Source organism: Arachis ipaensis, chromosome B10 (genome assembly GCF_059453495.1).
Source record: "Arachis ipaensis isolate K30076 ecotype BB chromosome B10, ASM5945349v1, whole genome shotgun sequence".
Classification (NCBI taxonomy): Eukaryota; Viridiplantae; Streptophyta; class Magnoliopsida; order Fabales; family Fabaceae; genus Arachis; species Arachis ipaensis.
In genome coordinates this window covers 36,361,833-36,378,980 of record NC_142435.1, presented here as the reverse complement: position 1 = coordinate 36,378,980, position 17,148 = coordinate 36,361,833, and the positions used below count along the sequence as shown (strand labels likewise).

General features: G+C 33.3%; 1 long non-coding RNA gene and 1 other non-coding gene across 3 annotated transcripts in view; both read right to left on the bottom strand.

Moving 5' to 3' along the window:
* LOC148579693 (small nucleolar RNA R71) lies at window positions 1-104 on the bottom strand. Its single transcript, XR_015899046.1, has one exon. It is a non-coding gene; the product is annotated as a small nucleolar RNA R71 (small nucleolar RNA).
* Window positions 1-16,632, bottom strand: part of LOC148579692 (uncharacterized) — a 35,660-nt gene extending 19,028 nt beyond the window's left edge. For both annotated transcript variants that reach the window (XR_015880995.1, XR_015880997.1), the window contains exon 1: window positions 16,454-16,632. This is a non-coding gene — a long non-coding RNA (uncharacterized LOC148579692). The remainder of the gene's footprint in view (window positions 1-16,453) is intronic.
* Window positions 16,633-17,148: the final 516 nt, after the last annotated feature.

Genomic DNA, 17,148 nt, shown 5'->3' with positions numbered 1-17,148 from the left:
AAGCTTAGAGTGGAAGTCCAAACCTTTAGACAGAAGGAAGGTGGATCCCTCTATGAAGCTTGGGAACGATACAAGCAATTGATCAGAAGGTGTCCTTCTGACATGTTTTCAGAATGGAGCGTCATATGTATATTCTATGATGGTCTGTCTGAATTGTCCAAGATGTCATTGGACCATTCTACTGGAGGATCTCTTCATCTGAAGAAGACGCCTGCAGAAGCCCAGGAACTCATTGAAATGGTTGCAAATAACCAGTTCATGTACACTTCTGAAAGAAATCCTGTGAATAATGGGACAACTCAGAAGAAAGGAGTTCTTGAGATTGATACTCTGAATGCCATATTGGCTCAGAACAAAATATTGACTCAGCAAGTCAATATAATTTCTCAAAGTCTGTCTGGAATGCAAGCTGCAACAGGCAGTACTAAGGAAGCTTCCTCTAAAGAAGAAGCCTATGACCCTGAGAATCCTACAATGGAAGAGGTGAATTACATGGGAGAATCTTATGAAAATACCTATAATCCTTCATGGATGAATCATCCAAATTTCTTATGGAAGGATCAACAGAAGCCTAATCAAGGCTTCAGTAACAATAATGGTGGGAGAAATAGGTTTGGCAATAGCAAACCTTTTCCATCATCTTCTCAGCAACAGACAAAGAATTCTACGCAGAGCCACTCTGACTTAGCAACTGTAGTCTCTAATCTATCTAAGACTACTCTCAGTTTCATGACTGAAGCAAGGTCCTCTATTAGAAATTTGGAGGCACAAGTGGGTCATCTAAGTAAAAGAGTTACTGAAATCCCTCCTAGTACTTTCCCAAGCAATATAGAAGAGAATCAAAAAAGAGAGTGCAAGGCCATAAATATAACCAACATGGCCAAACCTGTAGAGGAGGGAAAGGCAGTGATTTCCAGTGAGGAAGACCTCAATGGACGTCCACTGGCCTCCAAGAAGTTCCCTAATGAGGAACCAAAAGAATCTGAGGCTCATATAGAGACCATAGAGATTCCACTGAACTTACTGTTGTCATTCATGAGCTCTGATGAGTATTTTTCCTCTGAAGAGGATGAAGATATTATTGAATATCAAGTTGCTTAATATCTAGGAGCAATCATGAAGTTGAATGCCAAGTTATTTGGTAATGAGACTTGGGAGGATGAACCCCCATTGCTCATCAATGAACTAAATGATCTGGTTCAACTGAAATTACCTCAGAAGAAATAGGATCCTGGAAAGTTCTTAATACCTTGTACCATAGGCACCATGACCTTTGAAAAGGTTCTGTGTGACCTGGGGTTAGGGATAAACCTCATGCCCCTCTCTGTAATGGAGAAACTAGGGATCTTTGAGGTGCAAGCTGCAAGAATCTCACTAGAGATGGCAGATAATTCAAGAAAACAGGCTTATGGACTTATAGAAGATGTCTTGGTGAAGGTTGAAGGCATGTACATCCCTACTGATTTTATAATCCTAGATACTGGGAAGGATGAGGATGAATCCATCATCCTAGGAAAACCCTTCCTAGCCACAGCAAGAGCTGTGATTGATGTGGACAGAGGAGAGCTAGTCTTTCAATTGAATAAGGACTACCTTGTGTTTAAGGCTCAAGGATCTTCTTCTGCAACCATGGAGAGGAAGCATGAAAAGCTTCTCTCAATACAGAGTCAAACAAAGCTCCCACACTCAACTTCTAAGTTTGGTGTTGGGAGGCCAATATCAAGCTCTGAGTCTCTGTGAAGCTCTCTAAGAGCTCACTGTCAAGCTATTGACATTAAAGAAGCGCTTATTGGGAGGCAACCCAATGTTATTTAATTATATTATTTATTTTCTATTGCTATTTTATGTTTTCTTTAGGTTGATGATCATGTGAAGTCACAAAAACAACTGAAAAATAAAAAACAGAATGAAAAATAGCATCAAAAACAGCACACCCTGGAGGATAGGCTTATTGGCGTTTAAACGCCAGTAAGGATAGCAGAATGGGCGTTTAACGCCCAGCCTGGCAGCATTCTGGGCGTTAAACGCCAGAAATGAGCATCTGGCTGGCGTTTAACGCCAGAAATGGGTAGCAGAGCTGGCGTTAAACGCCAGATTTGGCACACAATGGGCGTTTAAACACCAGAATGGTGCAGGGACTTGAATTCCTTGACACCTCAGGATCTGTGGACCCAACAGGATCCCCACCTACCCCACCTCTTCTTTTCTCCTCTTCACACCTTTCCATAACACTCTTCCCAAACACCCCTAACCTATTAAATCTTACCCTCTTCTCCATAATCTTTTCACCACTCACATCTATCCATCATAAAACTCCACCTACTTCACCATTCAAATTCAAACCATTTCCCTCCCAAACCCTCCCCTTCATGACCGAATACCCCCTCTCTCCTACCCTATAAATACCCCTCCTCACTACCTCAACTTTCACACATCAAAAACACTTCTTTCCCCCTTAGCCGAACCACTCACCTCCCTCCATCTTCTCCATTTCTTCTTCTTCTACTCTTTTCTTTCTTCTTTTGCTCGAGGACGAGCAAACCTTTTAAGTTTGGTGTGGAAAAAAGCCTTACTTTTTATTTTTCCATAACCATCAATGGCACCTAAGGCCGGAGAAACCTCTAGAAAGAGGAAAGGGAAGACAATTGCTTCCACCTCTGAGTCATGGGAGATGGAGAGATTTATCTCAAAGGTCCATCAAGACCACTTCTATGAAGTTGTGGCCAAAAAAAAGGTGATCCCCGAGGTCCCCTTCAAGCTCAAAAAGAGTGAATATCCAGAGATCCGACATGAGATTCATAGAAGAGGTTGGAAAACTCTCACCAACCCCATTCAACAAGTCAGAATCTTAATGGTTCAAGAGTTCTATGCTAATGCATGGATCACTAAGAACCATGACCAAAGTGTGAACCCAAACCCAAAGAATTGGCTCACAATGGTTCCGGGAAATTACTTGGATTTCAGTCCGAAAAATGTGAGGTTAGCATTTAACTTGACAATGATGCAAGGAGATCCTCACCCTTTCACTAAAAGGGTCAACTTTGATCAAAGGTTGGACCAAGTCCTTAGATACATTTGTGTGGAAGGCGCTCAATGGAAGAGAGACTCAAGAGGCAAGCCGGTTCAATTAAGAAGGCTTGACCTCAAACCTGTGGCTAGGGGATGGTTGGAATTCATCCAACGCTCTATCATTCCTACTAGCAACCGGTCTGAAGTTACAATAGATCGGGCTATCATGATCCATAGTATCATGAATGGAGAGGAAGTAGAAGTTCATGAGATCATATCCCTAGAACTCTACAAGGTGGCGGACAAGCCCTCCACTTTGGCAAGGTTAGCCTTCCCTCATCTCATTTGTCACCTATGCAATTCAGCTGGAATTGCCATAGAGGAAGACATCCTCATTGAAGAGGACAAGCCCATCACTAAGAAGAGGATGAAGCAAACAAGAGATCCCACTCATGGACCTCAACAAGAGCATGAGGAAATTCCTCATCATGAAATCCCTAAGATACCTCAGGGGATGCACTTTCCTCCACAAAACTATTGGGAGCAAATCAACACCTCCCTAGGAGAATTGAGTTTCAACATGGGACAACTAAGGATGGAGCACCAAGAGCATTTCATCCTCCTCCATGAAATTAGAGAAGACCAAAGAGCCATGAGGGAGGAGCAACAAAGGCAAGGAAGAGACATAGAGGAGCTCAAGCACTCCATAAGATCTTCAAGAGGAAGAACTAGCCGCCATCACTAAGGTGGACCCATTCTTTAATTTCCTTGTTCTTATTTTTTTTGTTTTTCGAAAATTATGCTTTATGTTTTATCTATGTTTGTGTCTTTATTACATGATCATTAGTGTCTAGTATCTATGTCTTAAAGCTATAAATGTCCTATGAACCCTGCACCTTTCTTAAATGAAAAATGTTTTTAATTGCAAAAGAAAAAGAAGTACATGAATTTCGAATTACATCTTGAAAAATAATCTAATTATTTTGATGTGGTGGCAATACTTTTTATTTTCTGAATGAATGCTTGAACAGTGCATATTTTTGATATTGTTGTTTATGAATGTTAAAATTATTGGCTCTTGAAAGAATAATGAAAAAAGAAAAATGTTATTGATAATCTAAAAAATCATAAAATTGATTCTTGAAGCAAGAAAAAGCAGTGAAAAGCTTGCAAAAAAAAAATTGGCAAAAAAAATATAAAGAAAAAAAGAGAAAGAAAAAGAAAAAGCAAGCAGACAAAGCCAATAGCCCTTTAAACCAAAAGGCAAGGGTAAAAAGGATCCAAGGCTTTGAGCATTAATGGATAGGAGGGCCCAAAGGAATAAAATCTTTGCCTAAGCGGCTAAACCAAGCTGTCCCTAACCATGTGCTTGTGGCGTGAAGGTGTCAAGTGAAAAGCTTGAGATTGAGCAGTTAAAGTCGTGGTCCAAAGCAAAAAGAGTGTGCTTAAGAGCTCTGGGCACCTCTAACTGGGGACTCTAGCAAAGCTGAGTCACAATCTGAAAAAGTTCACCCAGTTATGTGTCTGTGGCATTTATGTATCCGGTGGTAATACTGGAAAACAAAATGCTTAGGGTCACAGCCAAGACTCATAAAATAGCTGTGTTCAAGAATCAACATACTAAACTAGGAGAATCAATAACACTATTTGAATTCTGAGTTCCTATAGATGCCAATCATTCTGAACTTCAAAGGATAAAGTGAGATGCCAAAACTGTTCAGAAGCAAAAAGGCTACTTCCCCCGCTCATCTAATTGGAAATGAGCTTCATTGATATTTGGAATTCACTGGATCTTCTCTTCTTTTTATCCTATTTTATTTTTAGTTGCTTGGGGACAAGCAACAATTTAAGTTTGGTGTTGTGATGAGCGGATAATTTATACCCTTTTTGGTATTGTTTTTACATAGTTTTTAGTATGTTTTAGTTAGTTTTTACTATATTTTTATTAGTTTTTATTCAAAAAACACATTTCTGGATTTTACTATGAGTTTGTGTATTTTTCTGTGATTTTAGGTATTTTCTGGCTGAAATTGAGGGACCTGGGCAAAAATCTGATTCAGAGGCTGAAAAAGGACTGCAGATGCTGTTGGATTCTGACCTCCCTACACTTAAAGTGAATTTTCTGGAGCTACAAATGCCCAATTGGTGCGCTCTTAATTTTTTTGGAAAGTAGACATCCTGGGCTTTCCAGCAATATATAATAGTTCATACTTTGCTCGAGATTTGATGGCCCAAATTGGCGTTCAAAGCCAGTCTAAAAATCTTGGCGTAAAACGCCCAAACTGGCACCAAAATTGGAGTTAAACGCCCAAACTGGCACCAAAGCTGGCTGATAAACCCTTATTTCATGGTTTATCTTGTGCTCAATTGAGTGGTTTTTATCAGCTTTTCACCCACTTATTCATATGATTTGCATGTTTTACATTTTCCTTCCTGAGTTTGTGCTATGATTGAAAACATGCTTCTTTGGCTTTAAATTACCAAATATTAATCCTCTCTTATTACCATTAGATGCCTTGATATGTGTGTTAAGATGCCTTGATATGTGTGTTAAGTATTTTCAGAGATTACTGGCGTTTAACTCCAGGAACAGCCTAAGCACGAAAAAGCTTCAATGATCAGCCCAAGCACACACCAAGTGAGCCCTGGAAGTGGATTTCTGCATTATCTGCACTTAGTTACTCATTTTCTGTAAACTCTAGTTACTAGTTTAGTATAAAAACTACTTTTAGTGATTTATTTTCAATATTTGATCAGTTTCACGCTATCATAGACTATTGTTCACGTTTAGAGGCTGGCCTCACGGCCATGTCTAGATCTTTTTCACTTATGTATTTTCTACGGTGGAGTTTCTGCACCCCATAGATTAAGGTGTGGAGCTCTGCTGTTCTTCATGAATTAATGCAAGTACTATTATTTTTCCTTCAATTCACGCCTACTTCTTCTCCAAGATATACTCTTGTTCTTAATTCAGTTAAGTCAGAATGAAAGGGTGACCCGTGACAATCACCCAATCTTCGTTACTCGGTTGACCAAGATCGTGTGCCTGACAACCACAAAACGGTCTACATGATGTTCAATGTAGTCATTTGGACGACAGCTGGAGTATACTCTCTTAGATATCTAATACACGGACCTAGTCCGTGATATTAGTATCTTCGTGGTATAGGCTAGAACCATTGGCAGCATTTCTGAGATCCAAAAAGTCTAAACCTTGTCTGTGGTATTCCGAGTAGGACCTGGGAAGGGATGAATGTGACGGGCTTCAAACTTGTAAATGTTGGGTGCAGTGACAGTGTGCAAAAGGACAATGGTCCTATTCCGACGCTAGCGGGAACCGACAGATGATTAGCCGTATGGTGACAGCGCATAAGGATTTGTTTTCATCCGAGAGGATCATACAGCTTGCCATGGAAGGAGGTAACGCATGGTTGGAAGAAGGCAGTACGAAAGCAGAGGTTTAGAAGCAACAAAGCATCTCCATATGCTTATCTGAAATTCTCACCAATGAATTACATAAGTAACTTTATTTTATTTTCTGTTTTATTTATATTTTAATTATCAAAACCTCATAACCATTTGAATCCGCTTGACTGAGATTTACAAGGATGACCATAGCTTGCTTCAAGCCGACAATCTCCGTGGGATCGACCCTTACTCACGTAAGGTTTATTACTTGGACGACCCAGTGCACTTGCTGGTCAGCTGCACGGAGTTGCGAGAAAAGTGTGAAATCACAATTCTGTGTACCATTCACCCACTTTGTGCCACTCGCGCCCAACTTCTGCAATATACTGCTCTTCAGATCCAACAGTGTATCAGACGACCTGATGAAAACACTCAGCGGTTCTCTATCTGTAAACTTCACACCGTGCCTTTTACTCTTTTTTATTTTTCCAGAAGAGTGCACTAACACCAAAAAGCTCTCATCACTCTCCATTCCTCAAGTTATGAATGAATGAAAATGACACTCTACACAACTTGATGGGTATATATAGGCATCTTCCAAGCTTCCACTCTCTTCATAATCCGCTACACCCTCTAGCGGAATAGGCTTCATCACCATTTGATCATAAACCACTACATGGTGTAGCGGTTTATGAGTACTTAGTTCTCAACGTAATCCGCGACAGGGTGTAGCGGATTACGTGCATTTGGATTCCGCTAGAGGGTGTCGCGGATTACATACAATTACGTTTGTTGCATTTGCGTCTGGAGTTTTCCAACGTTGTATTTGCGTAAAGGTTTCCTTCAATCATTTTATTTAAGTAAATTGCCCTTTTATAATTAATATTATCAAATTTTAAACTATACGTCTTATTGTATTCTTCAAATTATCTCATATGTGTACTAATAAGTCATGATTTTAATTATTTTAATATTTTTATTTAATATTCATATGTATGCTTATTTATTGATTTTAATATTACGAGTTAATAATTATGTTTAAAATTTATTTTTTATTTTTTTATATTTTATTTTATTTTTTATTTTTTAATATTCTATATGTAAAATATAAATTATATAGTAGATGTTGTTAAAAATTTTTAATTTAACTTCTATAATTTTTGCCAAAAATTATTGTATTTTAATAGATAATAATGTGATTGAGAGAAGTTAGGGATTTGATTTGGAAGAAACTGAAATTGATTTTAAAAAAAATATTAATGACTCTAAATATACAGCAAAATAGTAGAGAATAAAAAGACTAAATGATAAAAAAAATGTATGTCACTTACTTATTTAAGAGAATAAAAATTTTTATATAATATTTTTATATTATAATTATTCTTTGACGACCTAACGTTACTCTTAGAATATATTGAATGAAGCTTAGTCTCAATGAGAGTTACAATATGCTATTTATACATGACAGGGAATGCACAGTGCATGCTACTGATGCATGTTACAGACCCAATATCTTGTAAATTAAAAATCCGAACTAACTCTTGATTTTACTAACTAACAATCAGTTTTTATCAACTAATATTGTTTACCAGTGTCTTTAATATTAATTTCAAACAAGGAGTTTGATTACAAATCAAATTAATTTCAATTTCAAAGAAATTTCAAAAATAACCCGTTTTACACTACACTCACACAAACTAAAAAGAATTTTATATTCTACTTATGGAATTTGAATCTTAGTATAATTTTATATCTGTATATTATTTATATGTAAAGTCTGCTCATTTTTATATACTATATCTAATTGTGAACAATTTAAGATTATATTTTGTGTTTTATATTTGAAATTTGATTAATTAGTTCAGTTTAATTTATTTATTTTCATGTTATAATTTTTTTAAAATAAATTATAAATTAATTAGATTTTGAAGTAAGACAAGACGAGTACATGACAAATATATACCCATGAGTTTGAATATATATAGGATAAAAATTAAGATACTTACAAATAAAGGAATGAAAAATAAAACAATGTGTGAATATTTAAGATGAGTATGAATATTTAAATATTTATCTTACTTAGAGGTAGTAATATACTCTCTACTTACCGGTATTCAATTTGACCCTATCCGATCGGATAGGATTGTTAATCCGATCCACAGCGGATAGGGTCGGGTGCGGATTGAGTCTCAATCTTATCCGACCAATTAACCCGCATCCTATATATGTATATGTTATATACTTATATAAAAATATATTTTTAGTGGATGTTAAACTAAATACCTCTCATTAAATACAAAAAATCCTTAGCCACTAAAAAAAATATTAATTAATAATTTAATACTTTTTTTATATATAAAAGTCAGTTTTATTTTAAATTATTATTAACTTATATAATAATACTACACCTTTTTTGTAACCCGCAGATAAAATCTAATACTCGTAGATTAAAAACGAATAAGATTAAGAATTAAAATATTCTTAACTCGCAGACAAAATTAAAATTGACTCAAAATCCTATTCTACTCTATCTATTGCATTGCCAGTGCCACCCCTAATCCCACACTACTCATTACCATCCTATTAATGAGAAGCCTACAAATTCTTCATTGCCACCCCTAATCCCACTCTACTCATTACCATCCTATTAATGAGAAGCTTACAAATTCTTCGTATGGGACAAACCTCGACTGCACCCTTAAGAGAATTTTAACCTAATAAAACAATGTAGTCTCTTAGATGAGGAGCCAAATACTTCAGAAGGCCAATCAAAACTGGGTCCACCTTGAAAATGAAGGATAAACAAAGCCCAAAATGAATATAGGTAAAAAAGTAGTCAAGAGCTTGCCAAAGACATGACCTAAAAAGAAAAACAAGAAGAGCTTTTCAAAAAGACTCATCTGTGGTTGGAGGCTAGGTTCAGTGGCATAACATTAACATATGCCTTCTTAATAATCACACCCGGTTCAAGTTCCATGAAAAGAAAAATGAACCCTTAAATGAATTCAAGAAAAATGAATTCTTAAATAAACTCATATAGTGTATGTGAGTATATTGTGTGGGTCAGTGAGTATATAATATATGAATAATGCCTAAAATTAAAAATTGTCTAATCCATCTGAAAAAAAAAAAACAAAAAACTTATCTGACTCTTAAGTGATAAACAAAAATACATATATACATGTCCACCTTAATATTTATCTAAGTTTATTTTAATATTTGAAATTTGACTCTAAATTAGTTTTAAATACATTGGATTAAACAAGTTGATTCGACATATTAGTGTATATAGTTTTACAAATTAAATTTAACAAATATTATATAATATTTATACTAAAATAAATTATTTAAAATAAAAAATATTATATAATATAAAAATATAATTGAAGTGCTAAATTATAATATTTTATTACTAATTTTATTATAAATATACATTTTAGTCGGAATATAATTTGGAACAAATTTACAAAATCCAAATTTAACTCGAGATAATACTGATAAAAAGTTAAAAACTGCAAAGCTAATAATTTGTCTAAAATGTACGTCCAGCCAAGTCTTGATCACTCAACAGCTAAGTTTAGCACAGATAGAAGATTTATAAGCCTCTCATCAAACTGTACTTAGTTCAAATTCAAGGAATGAGAAATAGAAAATTTTTTTAGTGTGTGTGTGAATATGAAAGTGTTAGTGTAAGAAAGAAAAATAAAATAAAATAAAAGTGTTGATCACAACCACAAGCAGTGGAAAGTAAGAAGACCAATGAGTGACCAATCTGCATATTGGAAGGCTACAACTGGTGCATATCGGAGGCCAAAAAAGACCATAATAAGAGGAATGGTAGGAGTCAGCAATTTTGGTGTTTTGTAATCATTAATTGGTCATCAGTAATTTTAGTGTTTGTAACCATTAATTGACCATTAATAATGTTTTTAATAGTGTGAGATTACATCTAATGGTGGGAGATCACTCACTTTTATTTTAATGGTTAGGTGCTGGCCAAAAAAAACAAAAGTTGCTGGTCCCCTAAACTTTTCCCCATAATAATGCTCCCATAGCCACCTGTATTATAATAGAATTGTGGCATTATCTTGAAGAAAAATTTTATTTTTCTAAAAGTTTAATTATTCTATTGTTTTTTATAGTTTTATTAAATTTTTAATTAAATTTTTATATTTTTTGTTTTTTTAATTAGATTTTTATATCATATTTAATTTTATAATTAAATTTTTATCATTACTACTAGTACAACATATACATAGTAAATTGAATCAATTTGATTTGATTTTTTACATAGAATTATAAATGAGACATGTACAAAACCAAATTCAATTTAGGTTATTGTTGTAATTTTGAGCTAATTTTATTTTATACGTATGAATTACCTGTTAATTTAATTTATATATGTATTAAAATAAAATATAAAATAAATAATCTACTAATAATTCAATTATTGAAATCAATCACCTAGGCTAATAATCTAATGTGTTGAACGAATTGATTTTTTTTTTTTTTACTGAAAATAGATGAATTGTATTTCTTTAGAAAGTAAAGAGATACATTGTCTAGAGAGGGATAAAAGAAAGAAGTTCAGATAGCACTAAAAGACAAAAAGATTAAACTTAAAGAAAAGATCGAGAAAGTAAAGTTGTCAAGCATTCTAAGAAGGTAAAGTTAAAACAAGCATTTTTTGAGGTTAACGCTTCATCTTTTTTGAAAAAATTTTCGTTGTAATCTAGAGACCATTTCCATTATGCTTGACGTTGATGTTCTCTTGGCTTCAAAATTTTCTAGATTCCGAGCTTTTTATAAGAATCAGCAGATACATGAAAAGAGTGCGAGGAAGGATTCACTTTCTTACTTGCATCTCACTGCCGTGAGCCATCAAGTTGTGAAATCGGCAGAATCCTATTGGGTAATCGTCGTTACAATGGAAAAGGAGCTCTAGACTTTCTTTGATGGACCACAGTGTCGCAAGTAGTGCACAATTGATTCTTACTCTGTAAAATCTGGTTAATTATGATTAAAGATAATTGTATGGGGTGTTGATGGTGATGGTGGAAGTGCTTTATATGCCATGAATCGAAGGGCTGTAATTGTGAATAAATTGTGACTGGGTATGGATTGTATTATAAGCTGAATGGCTGAGTTATTGCTGAATTATGACTGAGCTAATATTGAATTATGGCTGAGTATGATGCATATATGCTTATTAAATGAAATGTGAATGTTGCACTTCCACTTGTGTGGGTGTTGTGAATATGTAATGAATTGAGAATAACTCAAGTTGGAGATGCACGACAGAGTGACAGTCCAATGGTTAGCTACCAGGACTTGTCGGGTTGGCTTTATAACCGACAGATGAGACTCATCAGCCACTAGGACAGGCATACATCATATGCATTATATGTTAATTGTTTGGAATGCCTAATTGACTGCATATTACTTGCTAATTGTCTAAATGCCGTATCTGGTTTCTATTTGTGATTTTTCTTGTTTGATATAATTGTGTTTGCGGTATCAAATTATTGATGGTGGTTGGGAGGTCTGAAGAATTTGGAAAGAGAAGTGTTAGTTAGACTGAAGATCTTTAGTCAGTTGCCATAGGTTTAGTCTGTTTATAAACTTTGATTATCTGTCGAAAGTTCTAGGATTGCTTTCGGCTTTTCCAGGACATTACATATTAGATATGTGGGTACTGTTGCCATACTGAGAACCTCCGGTTCTCACCAATGCGGATTTTGTGATTTTCATATGCAGGACGTGAGGCTCCTCGCTGAGGCATGCTGGAGACTTCTGGAATAGCGAAGATCCTTAGCTCTTGGGACTTTATTTTGGTTTTATGTACTTACTTAGATACTTATTATCTCCACTATTTACATATATACTGTTTTAACTCTTCTTAGAGGTTATTTTGGAGAAGGATCCTGCTAGGGAGACAATGGACTATTTGTATAATGTGTACAATGGGCTATTGATTTACAAAATGAACATCCTCCGTACTATCTAGAATAACCATTCGAGTACTAGTGATAATAAACATCTTCCCAAAAGCTTAAACTAATTTTGGGGTTCACCAAGGATCGAACTCTTAACCTTTCGGATCTAGCGCTCTAATACTATGTCATGATACCACTCATCCCAAAAGCTTCAGGTGATGGAAAAAGGTAACACTAATGGTTATACCTCTAATACTCCATACACCTCCATTGTACACATTGTACAAATATTCCATTGGCTCCTCATACTTTCCCTTTGGAGAAATAGGTTTTGTAAATTATCTTTTGGATTTTCTTTGGGTGCCTTACTTTATATATATGTGTATACTTCTATGCTCGGATCGGTTATCTTCGCAAACCGGATCTTGAGTTTTGATATCTGTGTTTTTGGAACTCATTTATATATATATATATATATATATATATATATATATATATATATATATATATATATATATATATATACTTGCGTTAGCTTATCCTTTATCTGTTTAGTTACGTTATCGATCGTAGTGTTGCGCTTTTCAAATTACGATTTGTTTTACACTTTTATCTCTGTCTTATGACTTAAGCATAAGGCTCTATGTAGTAGGGTGTTACATGCTCCGTTCCACATCTTGAGCACAGTGGAGAAGTTGTTTGAAATTGCTGGTGAATAAGTTCTAACACATGTATTTTTTTGTGGCAAGCTTTTCATAAAAATACTTGTATTTTCAATGGGATTTTTAACCTCCAAATGGCTTTCAATATTACAGGGTTCCTCATTACAGATGGGGTTTAATTTGCTCCATTGGGTCATGAAAAAAATTGTAAGTAACAAGATAGCCAGATGCTGAATCGTACTGCTTCCGCTTATTCCTGATCCATTGAATTTTGTCTCTGCCATCCGCATTAATGCTGAGGGAGAGAATACGGTTCCTGAACTCTGAAGGGAACAACTCAACGATCAAATCCTGGTTCCATCTTCGATTCTCGATAAGTAAATCCTTTACCATATTAATTCCTGTGATTGGACTGTTGTTAATGTTTAATTGAAAGGGATAAGAAGGTAGTCAAGGGTCGTGCCATATGTGAATATTGTCTCCTAAGACAATGTTCCAACACAAACATTTTTTCACCACCTTTCTCCCCCTCTAATAAGTTCTGCCATCCCCAAGACGGTTGGTAACCTTTTATAGCTTGTAATGTGTTTAAATATCTATAGTATCTCCCTTTCAGTATGCGAGCTAGCAATGAAGTAGGCTTAGTAGTAATACGCCAGAATTGTTTGCCTAACAGTGCCATATGCTGAGCCTTTAAGTCCTTAAATCCCAAACCTCTTTGTTTTTTTGGTCTCGTCATATGGTCCCAACTGATCCAGGCCATCTTTCTCTCAGAACTACGTTAACCCCACCAAAATTGTGATAATATCCTGTAGATATCTTCTATGAGTGAGTCTGGTAATCGAAAATTGAAAAGGATGTACACAGGAATAACTTCTCCAATTACTTTGATTAAGACATGTCTTCTCCCAATTGATAATAGTTGTCTCTTCCATATTTGAGTTCTTTGGCGGACCTTATCTATAATTGTATCAAAGATAATTTTTTTGAATCTCTGTACTACTGATAATAGACCAAAATACTTATCCTGAACTCTTATGTATTCAATATTAATCACCTCTATTAGATATTGTTTAAGAGTATTGGAAGTGTTTTGATTGAAAAAAAATTACAAATTTATTTAAATTAATCTTCTATTTGCTGATTGTTTTTTAGTCAATAAAGTAGAACTAAGATATTAGTGCATGCTTCCTTTATTGTTTTATAAAATAGTATTGAGTCATCTATAAAAAAAAAGTGGTTGATTGTTGAATTTCTTTTATGAATTTAAATACCTTGTATGAGGCTATTTTATTCTGTCCTGTGTAACAAATAAAAAAGTTCTTCTACACAAAAAAAAAAAAAAGATATGGTGACAAAATCAGTTTTAATATTTATGGAGGCACGCGTTTTATTTAGTCCTTAATTACCTCTTCTCTATGACAATTATTAACAAACATCTGTTTGTTTCGTACTCTCTCTCTATCTCTACTATCTTATTTCTCTTCATTTTAATCCTTATTAAATAATTTTTTTTAATCATATTAAAAGTTCTTCAAATATAACTATTATTCAAAGAATACTTTTATAAATTATTTATTATTTTTTTAACTTCAATATATTTTAATAAATTTCTTAAAATATATGTACATTTCTTTTGGTTTTAAAACGAGACTAAAAACATCTAAAAAGAAGAAACAAACTATATACAAATAATACTGAAGCTATATAATAGATGCCTTTAACTTTTGATATCATGACTTCTATTCTATTCTAATTATTAATTAACATTAAGACTTAAAAAGATAAAGTTGACCTTTGCTAAATTAAACACGTGATTTCTTTTTTTTTTTTGAGGAAAAAAAAAATTTAAACACGTGATTTCTATGTAATGTAAGTTGCAACAAAAAAATTTGGTAAAAAAAAAACTATATCTTGTAAAACTATACCTTAAGATAATTATTAATGAATTTTTAAAATATTTTAAATTTTAAAATAAATATATTAAAAATTTAAATTTTATCTATTTTATTAAAAAATTTTATTATAATTTTACGATCTTATTAATATAGATTCTAAAAATATATTTAAAAATATCATAAAAAATATTTTATTAAAAATTATTAAAAGAATAATTTTTTTATATATTAAATATAAAAAAAATTTAAAAAATTATTATTAGACACTTCAAATATGTTAACATGTTCTTAAGTTCTTCTCAACGAAATCCACAATTTTAACATGCATATGACTAAAAGAAATTTAGACACGTGCTTTGAGTGACCCTTTATGAAGATTCTTCCGTAACATAATTGATTTGCTTTATAAGATTTGTCAGCATATTTCATTGTCACATACTTGTTCTAACAAAAATACATATATATACTAAAAATTAATTATTACATATTTGTATAAATGTATATTATTTTAATATATATGTAAAATAAATAATTACTTTTAGTGACTATTTTTTATTTATACATAATATAGTTATTCATTTAGGTTGAATTTAAAAAAGAATTAAAACTAAAAGACTGAAATTTAATTAAATTTTTGTATTATATTTGATATAAGATATACATAATTTAATTATGTCTCAATATTTTGATTGATTTAAAATAAAAATAAAGACTAAAATAAGTGAAATAACTAAATTATCCTGTTTATTAAAATGAAAAAATATAAAATCAGCCCTAATCCTATATTGCTACCATCTCTTTCTCCTTTCTCATTTGAAGGTTCCAGAGTTTTACCATTGGTCAATCCCATTTCGCCAGGGAACTCCCCTTTATGGCCTGGTGTCGAATTTGACTCCAATGAAAAAGACTTGCCACCATTTCTCTATTTCTACGAATATGGTACTCTCACCTTGTCTCTCGCATTCTTTGTCGCTCTCTGTGGTTGTTGGTCTCTCTCCATCTCTCTCTCGCTCTCTATGATTACTGATATCATCTTTGATTTCTTTTCCATCCATTCTCCATTTCGTTCTTATTTATCATGTTTTTGTATGGATTTTTTTAATCTATTTCTTTTGTTGGTTGCAGGTGATAAAAGAAAATTTGTTGAATCAACTGTTGAATATTTAGATTATGTAGAAGTAGAATCTTGCAAGTGAATTCTTTTGTTTCAAAGATCAGAATTATGTATTGTGGCATACTGTTTAAAATTAAGGATAACAAAAATGTGAACAAAGAAAACTAATTCTACAAATACAAATTCATTAAACTACATACAACTTCAGGTAAAACTGCAATAAAAATTAAAACACCTAAAGAAGACAAGCTATGAAAGGGCACCTATATACCTAGAGAGAAGAGAATCCATTAACGATAATACAAACGCAAACAGAAAAAAGAAGAGAAGACAAGTTAAGAAAGGATTGAAGAGGAAAATACGAACTGAAAAATGATGCGAACACAATGGCTACAAGGATGAAATTAAAGTGCGACAATAACTAACCTTGGGCATGATGGGTACGACGAGGAGGAGGAAGTGGTAGTCCTAGCAGCGGCGACAGGGAGAGGCCTCAACTAGGACTTTTCGATGGTGGTCCTAGTTTGAGAAGAGAAAGAGATGAGAAAAACTAAAGAAGCCCTATTAGATTAGTACAAAGAAAAATTTGAAATTATTAATTTGGAATGAGGATATTTTTGGAAGAAATTATTAGTTAAATTTTAGTTTTTGATCCCAAAAATTTTAATTTTTTTGTATTTTCATTGTTTAGAGATACTAAAAATATTAAAATTTTGTATTTTAAGACTAAAATTTTAGCTACAATTTTAAGTTAATAAATATGATACTGACTCAATGTTAATTTCTCAAAACAAACATTATCTTAAATTTGTATGTGTATAAAAATTTTAATTATGACTTTGTTATCCTATAATATATATTAGATTTTTCTCAAAAATTTCTATTATGCTACTATAGTTAAAAATTGGGAGTTAAGGAGTTTGGCGGGAGAAGCTTTTTTGCTTTCTTTCCTTTCGTAATTTGTGAAAACAAAAAATTCTTCGTGTAGTTTGCTATGGATCTTTTTGCTTTTTTCCTTGTTTTAAAATCTATAATATAATATAAAAAATTAATACCAAATGCAATAAAGATGGAGTATGTCTAAATCAGTCTAATCATTTTGTGTGCATTAAATGTGCCAC